General features: G+C 35.9%; 1 long non-coding RNA gene across 3 annotated transcripts in view; it reads right to left on the bottom strand.

Moving 5' to 3' along the window:
* The window catches only part of LOC147583236 (uncharacterized), a 95,808-nt gene that overhangs the window by 37,144 nt on the left and 34,744 nt on the right, over positions 1–23,920 (bottom strand). For all 3 annotated transcript variants that reach the window (XR_015246674.1, XR_015246680.1, XR_015246677.1), the window contains exon 2: positions 14,544–14,711. This is a non-coding gene — a long non-coding RNA (uncharacterized LOC147583236). The remainder of the gene's footprint in view (positions 1–14,543; positions 14,712–23,920) is intronic.

Here is a 23,920-nt window from a genome sequence, read left to right as displayed (position 1 = left end):
TAAAGAAGATGTGGTATCTATATGATGGAATATTATTCAGCCATAAATAAGATAGAAATCTTGCCACTTGCAATGGCATGGATGGAGCTAGAGTATACTACTGAGCGCAACAAGTAAGAGAAAGACAAATACCATATGATTTCACTCACGTGTGGCATTTAAGAAACAAAACAAACACACAGAGGGAAAAAAAAATAGCAGAGAAAGAGACAAATCAAGAAATAGACTCTTAACTATAGAGAACAAACTAATGGTTACCACAGGGGAGGTGGGTGGGAGGATAGAGGAAACAGGTGATGGGCATTAAAGAGGGCGCTTGCGATGAGCACTAGGTGTCATAGAGAAGTATTGAATCACTATATCGTATACCTGAAACTAATATAGCACTGTATGTTAACTAACTGAAATTAAAATAAAAACGTAAAAAACGACAAAAATGAGTAAAATAAACAACTGGTCTTGTTGGACAGAAACGTATCCCCTCAGTAACACTTTGTTGGTAGTAAGCTTGCTACTTGGAAGTCTTTTGAGGACCACTCATTTCTCCCAGTTATATCTATGCCTTTAAATCAGGTTACTATGATAAACAAGCTCAAGACAGCTTAATAATGTATATATGACTTATTCCATTAAAAAATTAAATTTTAGTCATAAAATTTTATATAGGAATGTACTCTATAATTCTGATATTAAAATGATGTACATATATCTAGAATCATCCAAAGATGTATTCTTCAAAACATTAGAAGATTGAGACCAATGAATTTGAACTTTCAGTATAAAACACTGTTGGTATCTATAAACTTCACTATTCTTGGGATAATTCATAATTAAAAAAAACATTAAAATTAAAATATTTTAGAGTAATTCATTATCTCATGCTACTGAATTAAGGCAATTTGTAAATTAATAATCTAAATAACTAGTCAATTTCTAGTCTGACACAAGATAAGTGAACTTTCTTATTACAAACTCAAAATTTTCCATCAAAATGCAAAAATAGCCAAGTGCTTCAAAACTGTAGAAGCAGGGGCGCCTGGGTGGCGCAGTCGGTTAAGCGTCCGACTTCAGCCAGGTCACGATCTCGCGGTCCGTGAGTTCGAGCCCCGCGTCGGGCCCTGGGCTGATGGCTCAGAGCCTGGAGCCTGTTTCCGATTCTGTGTCTCCCTCTCTCTCTGCCCCTCGCCCGTTCATGCTCTGTCTCTCTCTGTCCCAAAAATAAATAAACGTTGAAAAAAAAAATTTAAAAAAAAAAACTGTAGAAGCAATGTAATGCAATGAATGGATACCACACACACACAAAAAAAGAGTTTTTACAGATTTAAGAGGCTGGCACACTCTTCTCTCACTAGGATATAATTAATTACATGGTCAGGAATCTTTATATGTTTTAGTCACTACCTTACACAAAGATCCAAGGCAGAGCTCAAAATACATGCTTTAATCTCCATTTTACGACTAAAATCTAAAAATCAACTAAGGTAAACATTGGCAAAGAAGAATTAGCTAATTTTTTTTAAAATAAGGCCTCAATTTCTACTTCTTTCGTCAAAAGACAAACCATATTATATTTAAAATAATAATTATCAAGGAAAATCGCAACCAAAAAGCATGATGAGTCATAATTTCACATGGATTATTTGTAATACTCTGTCATAACTGTAATTATTAGATGGCCTCTGAAATCAGACCATCTAGTTTCTAATTCCAGATTTAACAAATTGCTGTGTGACCTTGGGCAAGTCACTTAATCTTTCTGTGCCTCCTTTTCCTTACCTGTATTTTTCAGACAGTGATAAAAGCTACCTCATGGTGTTGTCAGGACAATTAAGTGAAAGATAAAACTGCTATCCAAGTGTTAGTAGTAGTAGTAGTAGTAGTAGTAGTAGTAAATAGTGATAGTAGCAGCAGCAGTGGCAGCATGTCCCTAACAAGTGTTCAAAGTCATTCTGTAGGGACACCTCTAATCGAGGCGGAATGTACTAAGACAGAATTTTGCTTCACAGATGAAATGCATACTTAATAACAACTCATCCAATTTCTACGAGTTTTTATAATTATAAACATTAATAATTTGTTTCTAAACTACTGTATAAATATAAAAACATAAAATAGACTTGGAGTCTGGGAATTACCTTTTTAACTTTATAATTAGCTTTTTAAACTTATGCCTATAGCTAAACTCACATGTAAACTAATCTTAACCAGGTGATTTACTTTAATATGTATTTTAATATAAATTAATGCCTAGTATTGCTCATAATTCTGGATCTTCATTTCATTGTTACAGTTCTGTGATAAATATTTGTTGCTTACTGCTTATGGCATCTTTTCTCTAGATTATTGTTGAGATAATACCAATAATTTCTCTTTGAGGCTATGTTCTGTCATGTTGAATTATATGAAAAAAATGAAAAAGAAATGTATTTCAATAATATATAGGAATCTGGAACAGTTCAATTAAAAGTAAGTTAAATGATGTGGTGAGTCTGCATGAAGTAGTAAACATGAGGACATGAATTTCAATGGCAGTCTGCATTCAATATTTCAGCACAAATGTTTTAAACTATGATTTTAATTGTGCAACTTTATACATACATTATGTGTTGAGTTGCATACGCACAAAAGATAGGTTGAAATTCTAACCCTCAATACCTCCAAATGTAAGCTTACTTAGAAATAAAAGTCTTTACAAGGTCAACAAGTTTAAATAAGGTCATCATACTCAGCCTTGTGAGCATGACTGGTGCCCTTGTGAAAAGGGGAAATTTGGACACAAAGACAGACACAAATAGAAGGAAGAGGATGCAAAGATACACAGGGATCATGTCACGTGAAGACCAAAGATCAGAGCGATGTATCTACTACAAGCCTGCGAACAGCGCAGGCTACAAGAAGTGAGCTTCCTAAGAAAGGCAGGGGAAGTTACTTTCGGCGCACCCTCAGAGAGAGCATGGCCTTGCCAACACCTTGCTTGACTGCAGATTTCTGCACATTCCGCCTGCGCAACACTCTTGCCCCTCCCAGGCCCCCGCCCGGCCGAGCTTCGAGGCAAGAAACTGCTTGTTGTTTTGAGCCATCCAGTTTGTGGTCCTTAGTGACAGCAGTCCTAGGTGTACAAGACATTTTACTAAAGGTGCTGTTGCATTTCTGGTGTTTAGCTACCAATCTTCCATAATCTTAATTATATACTTCTTTGCAACTGAAACTGTTCTATAAAGATGTCACACCCCTGTGGAAATAATCCTGAATCTGAAGGTATGACACCACAGGCATAAGGCAGATTTTTTTCATCAGCAGATTTTATTGTGTTCTCGTATACTCTATAAAATGTGTATTTTATTTATGCAGAAAAACTGGATTAGGGTTTTCCACAGGAAAATCGAGTGTAAATTTCTTTTAAAACTAGAATAATTTTGTTTTACCTTATACTGCTTTTTAGTGAGAAAAGAAATTGTGTTCTTGTACACCTTGATTTGAATATTCAATAGAAACATTTTTATGCTAATACTGAGTCAAGGTAAAAGAGATATACTAAACCACATCCTACATATGATTTGAACCACAGAAACGAAGGCATTATATAATATGTATTAGTTATAACCATTCACCAGGAGCAAGTGCAAAATAAAAAATAAAGGAATCAACTAAAATTTCCACCATAAAGCATTCCACTATAATTGAGAAACACATTTTGTATCATTTTTTTTTTTGTACTAAGAAAGTAAATTCATTCTTCAAGACACAATTCCTTGGTTATTCTTTCATATAAAGAATATAACCTACTTCCATAATAATTGTAAGAACAATGAGTATGTTTACTTCTTTCTTTCCTTCTCAAAAATACTTCTTTCTCCTGGGATTTCCTTTTCTTCTTCAGATTCAAAATAATAGATTTTTCTCTGAGTCCTTCTTGTGCACTAACTTCATTCAGTTTTGAATTCCTCAGATATTTTAGTATTTAATGAAAAGGCTAATGTTTACAAAAGATCATGTCTATTATGCAATTTTAGAGCAGTTGTGGCCTACTAAGACATCAGGTGATAGCTCCCAAAGGGAAGGAGGGAGTCAGTTGAGATGATCTGGATGGAGGACAAGAGAAAACAAATCAAGGAGAACAGCAAACCTATGTAGACATAAAGAATACCAATCGGTGATCAGAAGAGGATCTTATCCAGGCAAGTTGGACACAAAGCGAAACATCACAAAGGATGTGGTTAAGTGTATAGATTATGGAGTCACACCACATTCACTGACTGTATCTTTAATGGCTGTGTGATCTAGAGCATTAGTTTTCTCATCGTCTAAAACGATGTAATATTAGTTTATTGTAGGGATAAAGGGAGATGACCTTTTTTAGAGTTCAGTGTTTGTGTGGTACCTTCTAAACATCTGGTAATAGCCAAGGGCAGTAGCCCTAATAAGGCAGGCAAGAACTGATCCGTTAATAAAACTGTCCAAGAATTTTTTCTGAATCCCCCCTTTTTTTTAATCTAGCTGACTGGAATGCTCTATATGTCTATTAAAATAAAATATCTATCATTTCCATGTCATTATAGATTGTATTTTCATCCAGACCCAAAGCTTTACATCAATACTTTGATAACTCAAATTTATATCTCCAGGTCTGCTGTTCCTTCCCCTGGATCTGTGGGGATCTGTGGGGGCAGGATCTGTGACTTGAATATGGCAAAGATACTGGGATATCACTGTTGTAATTATGTTACATAATATAAGTCTCCATCCTGCTAGCTGACTTGTTCTAGAATCGTGCTTCCCTTGCTGATTTTATGGGGTTTTTTCAAGTTTTAAGTTAAATTCTAGTAATTTAACATATGTGGTAAAATTGGTTTCAGGTGCAGAATATAGTGATTCATCATGTACATATAACATCCAATGCTCATCACAAGTGCCCTCATTAATACCCATAAACAACTTAGCCTACCCCCCCACCCGCCTCCCTCCATCACCCTCAATTTGTTCTCTATCCTTATCTCTTATGGTTTGCTTCCCTCTTTTTTTTTTTTCCTTCCCATATGTTCATCTATTTTATTTCTTAAATTCCGCATGAGTGAAATCATATGATATTTGTTTTTCTGACTGACTTATTTTGCTTAGCATAATACACTCTAGCTCCATCCACATTGTTGCATATGGCATGATTTCATTCTTTTTGATGGCTAAACAATATTCCATTGTATATAACTTTGCTATTTTTTTAAAAGTTTATGTATTTGCTTTGAGAGAGAGAGAGAGAGCAGGGAAGGAGCAGAGGGAGGGAGAGAGAGAATCCCAAGCAGGCTTTCCTCCCTGAGAGTCAGACACAGCACTCAATTTCATGAACTGCAAGATCATGACCTGAGCCAAAATCAAGAGTTGGACATGTTAACCAACTGAGCCACCCAGGTGCCCCTAACCTTGCTAATTTTAAAAAAGCAGGATCCCAAAAGTCATTAGGCTGCAAGAAAATGAAGTCTGCCAAAAACCTGAGTGAGCTTGGAGGCAGACAGAGTTCTCCCCAGATCAGGTCAAGATGAGAACCCAGCTGGCTGATACCTGTTTGCAGGCTCGTGGAGAGCCCAGCTAAGCCATGTGGAGATTCCAACCTCACAAAAATTGTGAAATAGTAATTTGTGTGGTTTTTAAAATTGTTTTATTTATTTATGTATTTATTTATTTATTTTTGAGAGAGAAAGAGAGAACGTGTGAGCAGAGAAGGGGCAAGAGAGAGGGGGACAGAGGATGCAAAGTGGGCTTTGGGCTGACAGGAGAGCCCAGGCACTCTAATTTATGTTGTTTTAAGTCACTAAATTTGTGGCGATTTTTTATGTACCATAGAAAATAAATATAGGGATTTAATAAGCATCTTCTCACAAATTTAGACTGTCCAAGAGTAGTGATCCCCCTAACATTCAAATATGCATCTTCTAGTATTCCTTATCTAAGTTGATGACCCCACCATTCACCCCAGCTGATCAGTTAAAACATTGTGGAACCAAAACAGATTAAAAACAAAAAAAATCGGAGAACCATTCTTGATGGCTTTGTGCGTCTCAGACTGAAAAATCCTATCAGCCTTATACTTATGTCCAGAAAAGTAATACTGGTTATAATCATTTGGTTCTAATCATTTGCCTGTGCTCCTGTAATAACTTCTTTTCTTCAATTCTTGACCCTCTAGAGGCCAGAGAGATCCTTTAGCAGGTAAATCACTGATCAATATCCTGCTCTCAAGTCTTTCAAATATTACCATGAGATTGAAACAAAATCCAAGTCATTTAGATGATTTGGAGTCCCAAGTGATCTGGCCCATTATACCATATCCTACTTCTTCTTCCCTTAATCATTTTGCTCCAGCCATACTGATCTTCTTGCCAGTTCTTGAACACTCCAAGCAAATTCTCTACTATTGTCCTTCAGTTTGGTATCCTTTCTGTCTTAAATAGTCTCCCCTTATTCTCACAACTTGCATTCTTTTTTTTTCCCTAAACTTCTACTCACATGTTATCTCTTCGTAAAACCCCTTTTATGAATGACCATCTAAGTTAGAAAACTGTATGACTCCTATTTCACCTGCCTTAGGTTTTATTTTTTTTTATAGTACTTATTAAAACTATCATTATCTGGACGCCAGTTGAGCATTCAACTCTTGATTTCAGCTCAGGTCATGAGATTAGAGCCCAGTTTTGGGCTCTATGCTGACAGTGCAGAGCCTGCTTGGGATTCTCTTCTCTCTCTGCCCCTCCCTCCCTCACTCTCACTTGTGCTCTTTCTAAAAATAAATAAATAAACATTTAAAAAACAAAAATAGGGGAGCCTGGGTGGTTCAGTTGGCTAAGTGTCTGACTTTTGGTTTTGGCTCAGGTCATTATCTCACAGTTCATGAGTCTGAGCCCCACATTGGACTCTACTAACAGCACAGAGCCTGCTTGGGATTCTTTCTCTCTTCCCCTTCCCTGCTCACTCTCTATCTCAAAATAAACAAGTAAACTTAAGAACCAACCCCCTGGCCCCCCCAAAAAATATTATTATTGAAATAGGGAATCTGAATGAACCTTATGAAGTTCTGTTGTTTTCCTGCCTCTATTCATTCCAGGACCTGTACCCTTGCCTTCCACATGTCTCATAGTACCAATAATGTATGCCCTCTTTGTAAGGATCAGGAGTTAATGATTTCTTTGGAGACTTCCAGCACATTGATAACATCTGAGGAATGACCAGTTGAGAATAACTAGGTTAGGCCATCCTGTGTGTATTCCAGACCACTGGGACTAGATATCTAGACACCCAAGACACCCTGGCTGCAAGGAATAAGCGACTTATGGAGGACACCTGGACTCTAGTTTTTGTTCTGACCAGTTCCTTGATGCCTGAGAGGACATGTACACCAAATCACAATCCTGAATAAAAACCCCAGACCCCAAACAAAAATTAGACTCTCTCTCCTTTCCTTTCCACATCTCCCAGATGCTCTGTCTATATCTACACTATCTAAATATCTTCAATAAACTCTGATCTCACTTCCTTTTGGCTTGCATTTGATTTCTATCATGCGTGAAATCAAGGGTACTCTTCGCTGGTCCTGCGGGAGCCCCTCTGGGTCCTAGAACCCGGTCTGTCTAAATCATTATCACCTATTACCCATGTATATTGTCTTTTAGGTAGAATACAAGTCACATAAATACTGGTAACTTGGTTTTGTTCATTTCCATAATCTAGAATACCACATGGTAAAAAGTAAGCAGTTGACCAATTTGGCATAAAACTGTAGTTGAAATCATTTTGGAATCCTTTCAGGAAAAAAAATATTCTGCCATAGTACTTTGAGAAGTTCCAAGTATCTCACAGAAAAACACGAGTACATTTCAAACTTTTATTGAAAATTTAATGCTAACTAATCACAAAACTATATTGTCTTTATCTTTCTGTATTCTGTTTTAAGAAATTTTTAAAGTGAATTATCCCATGAATTAACAAGTATTCCAAACTACAGCTTGTGACTTCTCTGTCAGCTACATCTCAACCATCATTTTTTACTCTCCAATGTATATTTAATACAAAGAAATAGAAAACAGTGTGGCAGAAAAGTAAAATAACTTGTTCCCCAAGTATGTTAACAGTGAGTATAAAAGTCAGGCTTGTAATGTTATCCGACAGAGACCAGAGACTATGTGCATGGGGGATCTGCTTATGGTGACACAATCCATCATACTGTCATTGTTTGACAGTCACAGACAAGAGGAGATACCTAGGAATTACAAATGAATTTTCTCACTAACAATTTATAGCAATTTGCAGAACATTGTAACTGGCACATTTTCTTCACATAAGTTCCTTATGTTACGATAAAAAAAGGATGTTGTTTTTTATACTGTTCTTATTTTATTCAGGAAGATATTTGCCAACAGAGTAGTATCATGTGTTAATAAACTGAGTCAAATAATTCTCCCTCTCTTGTCTGAGCCAGTGCTTTTCTGCTTGAGGAATGAGTAGCTTAGATGATTGATAACAGAATCCATAACCTTTCCCCTCCAAGTCACCAGCTTGAACCCAACCTAGTTGAGCAATGAGAGACATTTGTTTCCACAGGCAGCTTATGAGAGGTTTGCATGAAATGAATGGGTAGTCTCTATTTGCTTACTGGACCTGAAATGATAGTTACTTGAATTAGAAATATATTCTGCTGTGAGTAAAGACCTAGATTATCGTTATACCAATATCCTTTTTTTCAAGGCCCTAAAGTTAATGTATGATATTGGTTGGCATTCAGTTTCTGACTAGAATTTTACTCTCTGAGGCAAGTTTATATTCAGTATTTTCAATGTTTTCAATATTACATAAGTATTATTTTAGATTTTTAATAATTAAAACCTAAACGTGGTATAGTAATAAAGGGTAGCAGATTTCACTACCCCAAAATACGTCTCTTTGACATAAGGATTATTTTAAGCTTATTTTTTTTTAAACTGCAGACAAAGGAAAGCTCTGTAAACCAAGTAAACCTTTTTGCAAGAGACATTTACATTTATAAGGGAAATCTCCATTTGCCAGGGTGTCTGTCTCTCTGTACCAGGAGGAGAAGGATGACTCTAAATCTGCAGAAACTCTTATCAGTGGAGAAGGCAAAAGCCTAAATCTGCATAAGAACATTACCTTGGTTTACAGTGCTTTGCTTGGTAACCTGTCATGACTGACTCTCCCTTCTTCCCAACATCCTGGTTTTTTGTTTGTTTTTGTTTTATTTTGTTTTGTTTTTAGTTGAACATATTATTTAAGGTGGTGACTTGGGCCATTTCACAGAGTTACTTAGTTTTACTGGGTTTTTTCCATGTATACAGGAGGTATACATGTTATTAAAATTGTTTTTATCCTGTTAATCTATCACTTATTTGAGGGGGTAGGGTTGGGGGGTGTCTCAGCCAAGAGTCTAAAAGGGTAAGGGAAAATTATTTTTCTTCCCCCACAAAAAACCAACTATATGTATAATAATTAATGTTTTTGTCTTAAATTTATATTCAGGTCTCAAAAGTTAGAATATCACCTTTTGTAAGATTTAAATCATTTTTTTAGTATTTTTAATTCATTTATTAATTAAAGAATTTAAAGTAAACTGATAAAAGGATATATGTTTTTTAAGTTTATTTATTTATTCTGAGAGACACAGAGAGCACTTGGGGGAAGGGCAGAGAGGGGGGGGGGGATCGCGAGCAGGGTCTGCACTGTCAGCGTGGAGCCTAACATGGGGCTTGATCCCACCAACCATGAGATCATAACTTGAGCAGAGATCAAGAGAAGGACGCTTAACTGACTGAGCCACGCAGCCATTCCATAAAAGGATATTTTCTGAAGACATTTCAAAATGAAGGAAATAATATCTTCCAATTGCTGAGTTAGTCAGAAGTGACTCAGGTTATGTGGGCCCTCCTCTTTCCTAGAAGCTTCCCAAATGTATGTAATGGAAGAAAAAGTTGTTTTCACAGATAATTTTTTTAAAAATATATGTTATTTATAAGAGCTCCTTGGTTCTCAATGTAGCATCTCTATATTCACTATAGTGGTTAAGGCTGTCATCTGTCCTTCCTGGCATGGGGTAGGGTAAGTAGTACACTTCCTTGCCGCTATGGAAGCTACGTGTGGATATGTGATTTGTCTTTTCTAAGAAAATGTGAGCAGAAATGACGTGGCACCTTTCTTGCGGTTGCAGTGATCATGGAAATATGGATCCACCTGATGCAGCTACCCCCTCCCAACTTCGACTCAGGTCACGATCTCGCGGTCCGTGAGTTCGAGCCCCGCGTCGGGCTCTGGGCTGATGGCTGGGAGCCTGGATCCTGCTTCCGATTCTGTGTCTTCCTCTCTCTCTGACCCTCCCCCGTTCATGCTCTGTCTCTCTCTGTCTCAAAAATAATTAAACGTTAAAAAAAAATGCACATGTACCATACGCAAGAAATTTGTTTTTAAATATTAAGTACCTGATATTTAGGGGTTATTCATCACCAAAGAATAACATAGCCTACCCTAACTGACACAAAGCTATTTCACAGACATGACATTGATGTTATATTTTGTTTCTAAGGATGCAAAGGCAGAGAAGTCTGAAGAGGACTAAAATATATAGCATAAGAAAGGATTAAGTTAAAAGCAAAAAATGGGAGAATTAGAGGGAGTTCTATGCACAGAGAACTACATAAATTATTAGGAGGGAGGCAAAACAGAGAGATCTTTACTGTTTGGCAACTGAGAAAAAAGACATGAGAACTGATTTTTAGAGAGGTGAAAATATTGTGTGGTATATAGTACATGACCTATGCCCTTTTAAAGCCTTCTCTCCTATAGGGGCCAGGGGTAGGACACCCCAAGATGGGGACTGTGGCGTTAGCATTTTGAGTTAAAACCAATCCAAACCCACCAAATTCAGAAAAGTCTCTTTACCTCTCCCTCAACTGTCTGCTTTACCAGGAAAAGAGCTATTAACAGAGATTCCTCTTTACCTAAGAAACCTATCTGCATAATAGGGCATCTTTGTTTTTCAAACCTCCCCTTTTCACCTTCCTGCTAATGGTCTTTTGCCCCTTTGTATCCTGAGATCCTTCCCCTTCTCCTTAGATCTTATAAACATCACATTGCTTGGGAATTTCCATTTATATGTGGATTCCCCACACATACACTATTAAATTTGACTTTCTCCTGTTAATCTGTCTCATGTCAATTTGATTCTAAGTTGAGTTAGGACCTTGAAAGCCAGAGGAAATTCTTCCTCCCCAACACCACTAATGGGTTTTTAGTAAAATCTGTTTTTCTCACTACTTCTCTCTGAATACATTCTCTTTGAGGAAATGGACAAACATCTTTTAAGGTTACCACAGGAAGAAACCAAAGTGACCAATGGAAGGCAATCAACACAATCTCTTTCTCAGAAGATAAACCAAAGTAATATTTTATGTGGCTAGAAAATCTATAGCCTTTTGTTGTGATTGATATTTAGGTATTCCTAAATACTGCCAATGCTAATGTTGATTCAACCAATGATTGTGAATATGTGTACTGGAACCATGGGAATAGGAAAAATTTGTGTGACGGGAAGGGAGGAGCCAAAGAGAAAAAAATAAAACCTCCTCTAAGGAGGGATTCAATAGATATCTGCACTAAAAATCGGGAAATATCACTATGTACTTGTTACTTTGAAATGTAGACTAAAGAACTAGGAAAAGCAGTGAGGTGAGTTAAAGTGCTTGTCTCTGGGTAATACGACTTGGGGGTAAGGAGAGTTGAGAAGTGTATAGAAGAGTCAATCAAAAAGCTGTATTATTGGACAAAAATTAAGTTGTACAAACAAAATTAAAGAAACAAAACTTACACTTTCTCATTTTTAATCATCTAAATTTGTTTTGATGCCTTTAATTTTTTTAGCGTTTAATATTACGGTAATTATCAAAGAAAATATGTGTTCGTTTCATAAAACTTAGATATGACAGAAAATTATCATTCTAAGTTGGCTACATTTCCCTAGCCAATGTCTGGAGCAGTTCTACCTGGTATAGGAAATGATGATCGCAAATGAATTAAAGAACCACTCACCAAAACATCACTGCTTGGCGTGAACACTGAGACTGTCTTCCATCTCAGTCTCCAGTGCCAGCCGAACAGGCTGAATAGGCACGGTGAAGCGTCAGCTAAATAACCAATTATAAATTGAAATTTTGTTTATTTTAACTTGTTTTATTTTTTATTTTATTTTTTTAAATTTACATCCAAATTAGTTAGCATATAGTGCAACAGTGATTTCAGGAGTAGATTTCTTAATGCCCCTTACCCATTTAGCCCATCCCCCGTCCCACAACCCCTCCCTCAAACCCTCAGTTTGTTCTCCATATTTATGAGTCTCTTCTGTTTTGTCCCCCTTCCTGTTTTTATATTATTTTTGTTTCCCTTCCCTTATGTTCATCTGTTTTGTCTCTTAAAGTCCTCATATGAGTGAAGTCTTATGATTTTTGTCTTTCTCTGACTGACTAATTTCACTTAGCATAATACCCTCCAGTTCCAGTTCCAGCCACGTAGTTGCAAATTGGCAGTTGAATGCAAGAAGAGTTGATGCAGATTATCAGAACACAGAGCAATGCATACTATTCAGAAAAGACTTGAAATGATCAAGAAAATCATTACCTGTGATGATTTACACAATCATATTCTTGTGAAAAGCAAGAATACACAATTAATCTATTCCATTGAAGGCTTTTTGATCAACCAATCTAGCAAAGTAAGCAAAGAAGGAAATGGACAGTGGTAGACTTATTTTTCTTTTCTTTTTTCCCCGTTGCTGCATTTCTTCTTTTTTCTCTCCCTCCCACTCTTTCTTCATCTCTCCCTCCTTCCCTTCCTCCCTCCTCTCTTCCCTCCTTTTCTGCAAGAAGCAAGTAAAGAAAAAGTAAATCATAGTAAGTAAAAACGTTTCTCCTCAGGAAACAGTTGTTTCAGGCTCAGGATTGAGCATAGAATCAATCTTGGCTGAGGAGCAGGGGGAGGGAAACAGGATTTACCAGGCACTTTCTCGATGGCTGTGACCTCCAGGGCTTACCATTCTTGTTGATGTTGTTTTTTGACTTGTAGTTTTCTAATGTTTCCCACTAAATCGATTATTGCCTTTAGAAGTAATTTCATGGCTTTTAGAGTACTATAGCTTTATCTTTCTAACCTTCATGGCGCTGTGAAAGATTGGTCTCATTTCTTGTTAATTCTGATTCTTCTTTGAGGTTATTCTTTCCTTCTCCAAGGGAATCATCAGGTATCGTTTTATTAGTCTTACACATCATGCCACCTCTGGGGAATCTGTGCTGGCTAATTCATCTTTCCTGACAATTGCCAAAATAAATGGTAGCCAGAGCACTTGTTTTATTTCTGTGAACTTATTTTATTGCTCGCCACCTATAACAGCAGTGAGCAGTCATAAAGACCAAATAGACAAGGATTTTCTCTTTTCGATATTATACATAATGGTCAGTTTTAAATCATTTTAGTTGCAAAACATTTTAAAGAATAGTTTAACCCTACATTTTTTATATGACATATTCATTTCTTCTTGTATTTGGCAACAAAAGGTAATGGAAGAAACAACTCACAAGTATTAGTCTGGTCCCAGCCCTACGTATGACCTCACACAATTTACTTAAGCCCTTCAGGCCTTCGTTTTATAATCTGTAAAATATAAGAAACAACGTCTGAAGTTAGCTGAAGTTTTAAGAGATTTTGTTTCCAGTGAGAAAAAATATCACACGGGGTGCCTGGGTAGCTCAGTGGGTTGAGTGTCCGACTTTGGCTCAGGTCATGATCTCACAGCTTGTGAGTTCGAGCCCCGCGTCGGGCTCTGTGCTGACAGCTTGGAGCCTGGAGCCTGCTTTGGATTCTGTGTCTCCCTCTCTCTCTGCCCCTAACCCACATGCATCCTGTCTCTGTCTCTCAAAAATACATAAACATTAAAAAAAAAATTAAAAAAAAAAAAGAAACAATATCACACAATTATCAAATCTTTAAATACCAACAAGTTAACCTAAGAGTATATTTTATCTTCCATTCACTAAAACATACCAGGAAGATAATATCTAAATGCTTCAGTTTTTTCAAAGATAAGCCTTATTACTAAATACTCCTTTAAATATACATAATTAAGAGTAGACTAACAGATACCAGAATGACAATAGGTTATAAAGTTTGGAACATGGTCCTAGAATAAGTTAGTAATTGGATACTACAAAATCCAGCTTTTAGAGCCTAAAATATCTACTTTCTGGCCCTTATCAGAAAAAGTTTTCTAACCTCTACAATTAAATAAACAAATGAGAGAGAAATGGGGGAGAATACATGATCCCAAAAGGTATGTAGATTGCTTGGAGCCAAAGGTAAATAGCACCCAGTGGACTCAGGAAAGGGTTCTTTTGTTTTTTGTTTAATTTTAAAACCTCTCCCTTAACTACCTAAAAGAATTTACACAGAAGGCCTACTAGAAAGAGGTATTGCCATAGATAACTTTTTGTATCAGAAAGACTTACCTGCAGGACACGTGGGTGGCTCAGTCCATTGAACTTCTGACCTTGGCTCAGAGGTCATGATCTCAGGGTTCGTGACTTCCACCCCCACATAATGCTCACTGCTGTTAGCACAGAGCCTGCTTCAGAGTCTCTGTCCCCCTTTCTCTCTGTCCCTCCCTTGCTTGCGGTCTGCCAAAAATAAATAAATATTAAAATAAAAAGAAGACTTCTTTGCATGACAATCATTTGTTTACCATACATTTGCATTTCTATTTTCCTGTGAATTTTCTTCCTCCCCTTTGAAGCCCCAGATTCCGACCACCCCCTTCTCCTTAGCTAATTGAGGATAATATATAAGCCTCAATTGTCCTGACAATCTATCAGGGAGCCTCTCATGTCTTTGACACTTTTATGCTACATATACAAAATTAAATTTTTTCTTCTGTTAATTTGTTTTCTGTCAATCTAATTATCAGACTAGCCAAAGAACCTAAAGGGAAGATGATAAAAGTTTTCTATCAGTACAGGATAAATCTTCCTTACAGAAGAATTCCAAAGAATACGTATAAAAGTGTGAGAAAGAGAAAATCACCGTTAGAAAACAACAGTAATAATTGCTGCAAACAAGATTCTCTATTGAATGCAAAATTTTAAGATAAAACAGGATGGTTGCATAGTGTCAAAGTACCCCCCCCCATGCATATTAATTATTACGGTCATTTTAACACATACACAAAATTTTTGATACTCCTCCCTCCAGAGAATTGAGTTCAATTCTCCTACTCTTAGTGTGGGTAGGATTTAATGACTCAATTTAAAGACAGGAAAATAATATATAAAGGGATAAACAGTGACTTCAGAGTGGAGAAACCTGGTAGATACAATCTCCAACAAGTAAGAAGATTAAGTCTAATAGTCATAGTGCATATTGTTATCAGGTGCCTTTGGTAGGATGCATCAATGTCATATTCTCCAAGACCCACAATCTCCAAAATAAATAAATATTTGTGTAATATCAGCTGTGCCCAAACTGAGGAACATTCTACAAAATATCTAATGAGTAATCTTCAAAACTCTCAAGGTCTTAAAAAAAATAATACTGAGAAAATGCCATAAACTGGTGGAAACTAAGGAATATGCTTCCTTTGAATGATTCTAAGTTATTAGGGCCATTTAAACATGTTTTCTGCAAGGCACCCAGAGTGTATATCAGACATTCGTGGGCATCTTAATGCTTATGACCATGGAAGAATTTATTTAATAGCTGACATGAGACTATGTCTTTATAATATTACAGGATTATAAAGGTGTCAGGTTATAATGTGATTCTGAAGAATAGAATGCTGAAGCTAATATATATTAATATATAAGACAATGTAGATATGACCATTCCTTTCTAATGTGACATGAATTATGAGAATTAAGAGAGTGAAAAGAAATACTGAATTGAATTCCACTAAGAAAAAGAGATAGCTATAAAGACTGGAGCATTGTTGTTTTGTTTGTTTTTTAATATTTTCTTTTTTAAGTAATCTCTCCATCCAACATGGGGCTTGTACTTACAACCTCAAGATCAAGAGTCACATGCTCTAACGACTGAGTCAGCCAGGTGCCCCTGGAACTTTGTTCCTAATTTTGCTGATTTTTGTTGTTGTTGTTGTTGTTGTTGTTAATATCAATTATAGGGGCACCTGGGTGGGTCAGTCGGTTGAGCATCTGACTTGGGCTCAGGGCATGATTTCACAGTTCATGAGTTTGAGCCCCTCATTGAGCTCTGCTATCAGTATAGAGCCCTCTTTGGATCCTCTCATCCTCTTTCTCTCTGCCCCTCCCCTGTTCTCTCTCTCTCAAAAATTAACATTTGAAAAAAATAGGTTTAAAAATATCTATTATAAGGAAATGAAAGACAAAGTGTGGATAAAATGTTTTACAATAACCTACTGTTACAGGATAATAATTCTTGATAAAGCGATGACGTGCCTCAATGCTAAAAATCTCGTGAAGTTAAAAAATAAGCCCTTGAAATATACATTTATTTCATTATAATTGCATCTAAGAGTAAAATAATTTTTCCTAACAGCAGAATATGAGGAGCTGTCTCTCTTCTTTCTGTTCCCTCTTAAAAGAGAAAGGAGCCCAAACACTACTAAAACATATTCAAATTTTTATTAATCATTTCTTATTGAATTTGAATCATACAAGAACAAAGGATGCCTTATGCTCTGGACAAAGATATTTAAGTATCAATTGTGCACTTACACTTCAACAGAGACAAGAAGTCTCTGGTTACTAGGGCAAAATATGTTTCTTTTAGGAAATTTACCCCAAAGCCCCCACTCAAAAAGCTATAATGACTATCTGAAGACCTTCACCCCAGAATGCTTGCTTTGTTTACAGAATTTCATGTTCACTAAGAAGTTAACATCGACATTCAACAAGAACTTGGCACCAGGCTAACTTGATCTCCATGAGCACTCCTGACCAGTCAAGCTAATTGCTGCTCCCTCCATACTGTGATCTCCTTAAGAACAGGACACTTGAATACAGGATCCCTCTATTCCAAGAGCCTAGCTCATTTTCTTCCTTTCTTTCTTCCTTTATTGTTTTGTTTTGTTTTGTTTGTTTGTTTGTTTTGATAAAAATATTTAAGTTCTATTCCCAACCAATTTCAATCATATAATAGACTGTTATCAAGTACAGTCACCATGTTTTACATTAGGTCCTCAGACTTTACTAATCTTAAAGTTGAAAGTTTGTACCCTTTTACCAGCTTCTCCCCATTTTCCTCACTCTTCAACCCCTGGCAACCACTTTTCTACAAACAACCTAATGGAAAAAATGGGCAGAGGATCTGATTAGACATTTTTCCAAAGAAGACATACAAATGTCCAACAGGTACATGAGAAGGTGTTCAACCTCACTAATAATCAGAGGAATGCAAATTAAACCCCCAATGAAATTTCACCTCACACATGTTAGAAGAGCTATCATCAAAAATACAAGAGATAACAAGTGTTGGCAAAGATAAGGAAAAAAGGGAACCATTGTGCACTGTTGGGAATGTAAATTGGTACAGCCACCATGGAAAACAGTATGGGGGTTCCTCAAAATATTAAAAAATAGAACTACCATATGATCCAGCAATGAAATTGCTGGACATTTATCCAGACAAAATGGAAGCATTAACTTTAAAACATACATGCACCTCCATGTTCACTGCAGCATTATTTACACAAGCCAAAAGATGGAAACAACCTAAGTATTCATCAATAAATGAATGGATAAAGAAAATGTGATGTATTTATACAATGTAATATTACTCATCCATAAAAAGAATGAAATCTTGCCATGAACAACAACATAAATGGACCTTGAGGGTATTATGCTAAATGAAATAAGTCAGAGAAAGACAAATAACATATATATCATTTATATGTGGAATTAAAAAAGGAAAGGTCACAAAAACAGAAACAGATTGGTGGTTTGGTTGTCAAGGTGGGGTTGAGGGATGGATGAAATAGGTAAAAGGAGTCAAAAGGTACAAACTTCCAGTTATAAAATAAATAAGTCAGGGGATATAAGGTATGGCATGACAACTATAGTTAATAATACTTGTTGCATATTTGAAAGTTGCAAAGCATGAATCTTAAAAGTTATCATCCGAAGAAAAATCAATTCTGTAGCTATGTATGGTGACAGACATTAACTAAACTTATTACGGTTATCGTTTTGCAATATGTGCAAATATTAAATCATTATGTTGTAGACCTAAAACTAACATGATATTGTATGTCAATTATACCTCGATTTAAAAAAGCTTTAAAAAGAATGAAATATGATAATATTTTATAAATTTGCCATTTTTTAATATTTAAGAAAAGGTTCAGAAACATTTATACTTCAAACCTAAAAACCTACTTTGATTGCATCAAAATATAAACTAATATATTTATCATCAAGTATTTTAAAATTCTAGTTCAGAGTAAGGAAGCAAATTTTGACGCCAGAGTGACCTCGTGTTTTGTTTTTTTTGTTGTTGCCTGTTAAAAATCTTTAATTAAAAAAAAAATCACAACCCTCCCTCAAAAAAGGCTAAAAACAGGACAGAGATTGAATTTCATTGTTGACAAAAAAACAGAACAGATTAAGGGACCGCCCAGGTCAAACAGAATGCAGGAAAATGTGGAGAAAGGATGCCCCCAGCTGTATATCCCTGACACTGCTGATAGAATACACTTCTCCAAATAAAAGGTCTCATTTTGAGATAGAAAACCAAAAGTTATTTCTTTACCCTAAGGGAGAAAGGATAAGTAAGTGGTCAAGCCTTCCTATACTTCACTTGGTAGAAGGCAAGGATAAAGTGGGGGATGGGGGGGACACTGATAAATTATTTTTGAATATTGCTTCTTTTCCTGAATGTTGGTTACTTAGCTGTTCATTTGTGATAATTCACTGATCTGTATATTTATGTTTGGTGCATTTTTCTAATGGCAAACCTCCATAGAAAATAATTGAAAAGGAGAATCCAAATTGTATTTACTGATTTCTACAGCCCAAAGAGAGAGAATGCACTTTCTATTCCAATTATTATAGTTATGTAACAAATTATTCAAAACAGCTATTTATTTATTGTCTTCAGAGATTCTGTGGATCAGGAATTCAGGCACAGCATACATAGCAGGGATGGCTGTTTTCTGCTCCCCATCAGTGAGAAGGCTCCAAATCTAGGGGTGGGAATAATGTTGACATGTTCACTCATATGTCTGAGAGCTGATGCTGGTTCACAACCAGTTAGAGGATATTATAATGGATGTACGAGCTCCACTTAAACGAGGAACAAAACACAAAAAAATAACAAGGAGCATGAAGATATCCATGAAGAAAAATTTAAAGTCCTACTGTGAACATCAATCAATAGAAAATATTACATTTCTGAGTTAAAAAAAATTTTGAAGAATACAAACATGTTTATTCTCCTTATGTTAACTTGTAATCTTACTGTGATGTCAACTAAAAACAGGATTTTTGTTTTCTGGCAAAGCAAGCTGATTCTAAGGCAAATTGCCTTAGCTGTTCCACAAGTTTTGATTGGATTCAAATCACATCTGCCACCTCATACAACTGGCCCAAGCCACCACCATGTTTCATTGGGGCTATTGAAATAGCCAACCAGGACTGCCTGCTTTCACCCTTGCCCTCCTCTCCCTCATTCCTCACCTACACATTAATCAGTTCTCTAAAACAGTGTTTCGTTGATAGTATCAATCACATCCCAACCTTTTATTTCTTACACACTTAGAATGTAATCCAAAATTCTTAACATGGTCTACAAAGCATCCCAGGACCTGGGTCTTTTTCTGACCACATTTCCTATCAGTATCCTATTTCTTTATACTTCTATTCTTTCTACTGTTTCACTTTTCTCATGTTTCACAAAGCTTTTCAAGCTCCTGCCTATCAGCCTTTGTACTCTGTTCCATCCACCAGCCATGATCTACCGAATCATATTCATTCCACTCTCATCTTGAATGTCACCTCTTGAGAGAAACTGTCATTGAAACTGCTATAAAAACAAGTATTTATACTGCTTTATTTTCTTCATATCACAGATTGATTTGTTTTGAGGTTGTTCGTTTCCTCCACTAGGAGGTGCATTTCCACATAAACAGAAACTCTTTCTTAACTATTTAAAATCTGAAGAGCAAGTGCTTAACAAATATTGAAATGAATCAGAGTCAGAATCATGCTGAAAATTAGGATACCATAAGAACAACAATGTAACCCTAAGCTACCATAACATAGATAAAAAGCTCAATCAATGGAACATACAATAAGGACCAGAAATTGATCAAATGTAATGTAATTCAGTATAAAAGAGGAAAAATTTCACATTAGGAGAAAGGTCATTTACATTAGGAGAAAGTCTTACCTTGCAACCTAAACTCCAGATGAATTATTTAAATATAAAAAAAGAAAACCCAGAAATACTAAAACATCCATGGTAGAGTTACAAAAGTCATCTTAGAAATGGGATGAGTTTTATAACTATGGCATGAAGCCCAGAAACCATTTTTAAATGTTGAAGACTTTGACTACCAAAAACAAAATTGTAATGTTTTTATTTTAAAAATCACTTTATAAAAAACAAAGGAGGGAAAAACATTTGCAACTGGTATCACATGCAAATTGCAAAGTTTTTCAATGTGTGATCAGCTCCTATAAATAAATAAGAAAACAACAAACAACCCAGTAGAAAAATGAGCAAAATATGTAAATAGATATCATATTGAATTAATTCTTAAATGTATGAAAATATGCTCAACAGCACTCAGAGAATATAATTCAGGCGACAATGACATGTTATTTACCTATTTCATTGGCAAGCATTTAAAAAAAAAAAAGATACCACGCCCTGACAGAGAGGATAGGTAAAAGACATCAGGCACCTTCCACCACTGCTATTGGAAGTATAAATTGGAAGAGAGAGACGGAGACACAGAATCTGAAGCAGGCTCCAAGTTTTGAGCTGTCAGTGATGCAGGGCTCGAATCCACAAATTGTGAGATCATGATCTGAGCCGAAGTCGGATGCTTAACCGACTGAGCCACCCAGGCACCCTGAACATTTATCTTCCTGACAATTTCTCTGGGTCAGAAATTTGAGAGCAGCTCTGTATGGTTGGGCTAGAGGTTGGGCAGTTCTGGCTCAGAGTCCCTTGTGAGGTTAGTCAGGGCTGCATTATTTTAAGGCTGGATTAGGGCTAGAATGATCCGCTCTTAAAAGTTGTTCACATAGCTACCTAGCAAGTTGGTGCTGGTTGTTAGTGAGAACCCTCAGTTCCTCTATATGTAATACCTGAATGCTCTCATAACATGACAACTGGTTTCTCCTAGAGCCAGAGATCCAAAAAGAAAAAAAAAAAAAAAAAAGGCAGGGTGGTAACTGCTATGTCTTTTATGTCCTGGACTCTGTAGTCACATATCCTATTGGTCACATAGGTCAGTATTGTTCAGTGTGGGAGGGGGCTACACAGGAGTATATATTTCAAGAGAAAAAAATAACTGGGGATCATTTTGGAAGCTCGCTACCAAAGGGAACAATTTGAAAAATATTTTTAAAATGAAAATTTCACAAAAATTCTGAAACCGAAGTCCCACGTCTAGTTAACCTTCAGATATGCACTCAGATGCATAAAATAATATATTCATCTCAGCACTGTTAGAAATCATAGAAAATTGAAATAACCTAAATGCTTATCAATAGGGATTTGATTAAATAAGTTGTAATGCAACCATATGACATGATATACATGTACTTTAAAGGAATGGGATGCCTTGGAAAGGATCCACAAGAAGGAAGAGGAAAAGAGAGTGATGACTAGGGGGACAAGAGAGAGAAATTTATTTTTCAATGAGTACTCTTCTTCACCTTTAATATTTTGTAACCAGGTACAAGAATTATCTACTTTGAGAAAGTGGGAAAAAAACATATAACTGTCACAGTTTTTGTAAAACTACTTATTCCCCAAACAAATGTGAATTGGGCTCCACTGAGCCTTCATGGCTTTTTATTTTGTCTTTGTGTGATATATTAATCAATTTGTTATCATCATCATCTTTATTTGGACTTTCAACTCAATTCTTCCCCGAGATTTCAAGCTTGAGTGTACTGATTACCTGGCTTATTTTTTATTCCCCAGCGTTCTTAAGCACAATATTAAACACAGACAAAGCACTCAATGCATATTTGTTTAAATCAAAGTTTCTTAAACCTCAGCATTACTAATATTTTGGGCTACATGATTCTTTGCTATAAAGGGCTGTCCTGTACACTGTAGGAAATTTAGCAGCATCCCTGGTCTCTTTTTACTAGGTGCCACTAGCGTACTCTAAATCATGACAAACAAAAATGTCTCCAAACATTATGAAATGACCCCTGAAAGGGAAGAATCATTCCTAGTTGAAGACCATTGGTTGCAAGTAATGACGTATTCAACCTTGAAGTATAGCTACAGAATTTTAAAATGGTTTGTCAAGCAAGATTTAGTATATATTTTCTACTACAACATAAAAGTTTGGTATACACTATTTGTGTTAAGTGAATGAAGAGAAGGAATATAATACATTATATCCTAGAAACTAAACAAAGACTAATATTTAATACTTTTGTTATTATTCATTTATTATTCTTAATTATTCCTTATTTTATATCCAGAATTGACCTTGCATAGGAAGGTAAGAATTCACAACTCCTAATTTAGTGAGGCAGTATAATTTGCAACATGATAAATGATGGCCTATATGTGAAATATATCATTTTCTTCACCCTTCCTTCTAGATGACTATAATGATAGAAAAAATTGATTATCAGTATACCAAGGGTATGATTTGAAGTAAATACTCCACTCTTTGATGCAGATCACTTCATCAACTAGGGATTAAAGTATATAAAGATTAATTATTCTAGCCAAAGACTTAGTTCTGGATGATTTCTTTTCATTGATAACCAATGGTTTACAAACTAGAAATTATCATCTGTGAAATTGGATAAAGAGCCTCACAGTGAGAATGATAGACAGAGTAACACTGAGGATATCTAAGACAGATCACTGTCATCTCACAAACAGCATTATTGGAGATAAAAGACCTTCATAACACATGAGTGAAGAAGTTAACAAATCTTTCCCTATCTTTAAGATTGCCATTTTGTCATTAAAAGTCTTTGTGGCATTTTAGGGTATTTCCCATTTTTCTACTCAACTCATTTTTTCCCTCTTTTGTGTTAATTCTACCAAAAGTAGAAAAAAAAAAAAAAAAGAAGAAGAAGAAAAGGAAGAAGGGAAAGGGGAAGAAAGGGGGAGCAAAAGAAGAATGGAAAGAAATTTTTCCGTGATAAAATGAAATTGCCCCAGATCTCTAGGCCACAAACTAAAAATTAAACTGGGGGCCTAGTTTTGTATGTTCTTTTCCTTTAATTCCACCAAAACACAATTTAGCCAACATTTGTAAAGCCCATTTTTGGAAAATACTTAAGAAATTTAGTTTTCTGATGCTACTATTTCCATATTGTAATTTTTAAAAAATGTGTTTAATAAGACCACTATGGACAGGATCCCTGGTGTTATTCAGCATAACTTCAAACAGTATTGGCTTCAAAACTAAAACTTCCTGCTACCTTTAATTCTAAAACTTTTGCATTGCTTCGTCTCATCTATCTTGATACCTGAATATCTGCCACCAAATCACAAATGGTATACCTACCAACAGTTCCGGCATTTAAAAAAAAAAGTTAAAGATATTTTAAACTTTTAAATATTTAAAAAAAAATATTTCAGGGGCGCCTGGGTGGCGCAGTCGGTTAAGCGTCCGACTTCAGCCAGGTCACGATCTCGCGGTCCG

The sequence above is a fragment of the Puma concolor genome, chromosome A2, assembly GCF_028749965.1.
Source record: "Puma concolor isolate L17-30 chromosome A2, mPumCon1.1.hap2, whole genome shotgun sequence".
NCBI classification, from domain to species: Eukaryota; Metazoa; Chordata; class Mammalia; order Carnivora; family Felidae; genus Puma; species Puma concolor.
The sequence above is the reverse complement of the archived record's forward strand: the minus strand, read 5'-3'. Positions and strand labels throughout refer to the sequence as shown.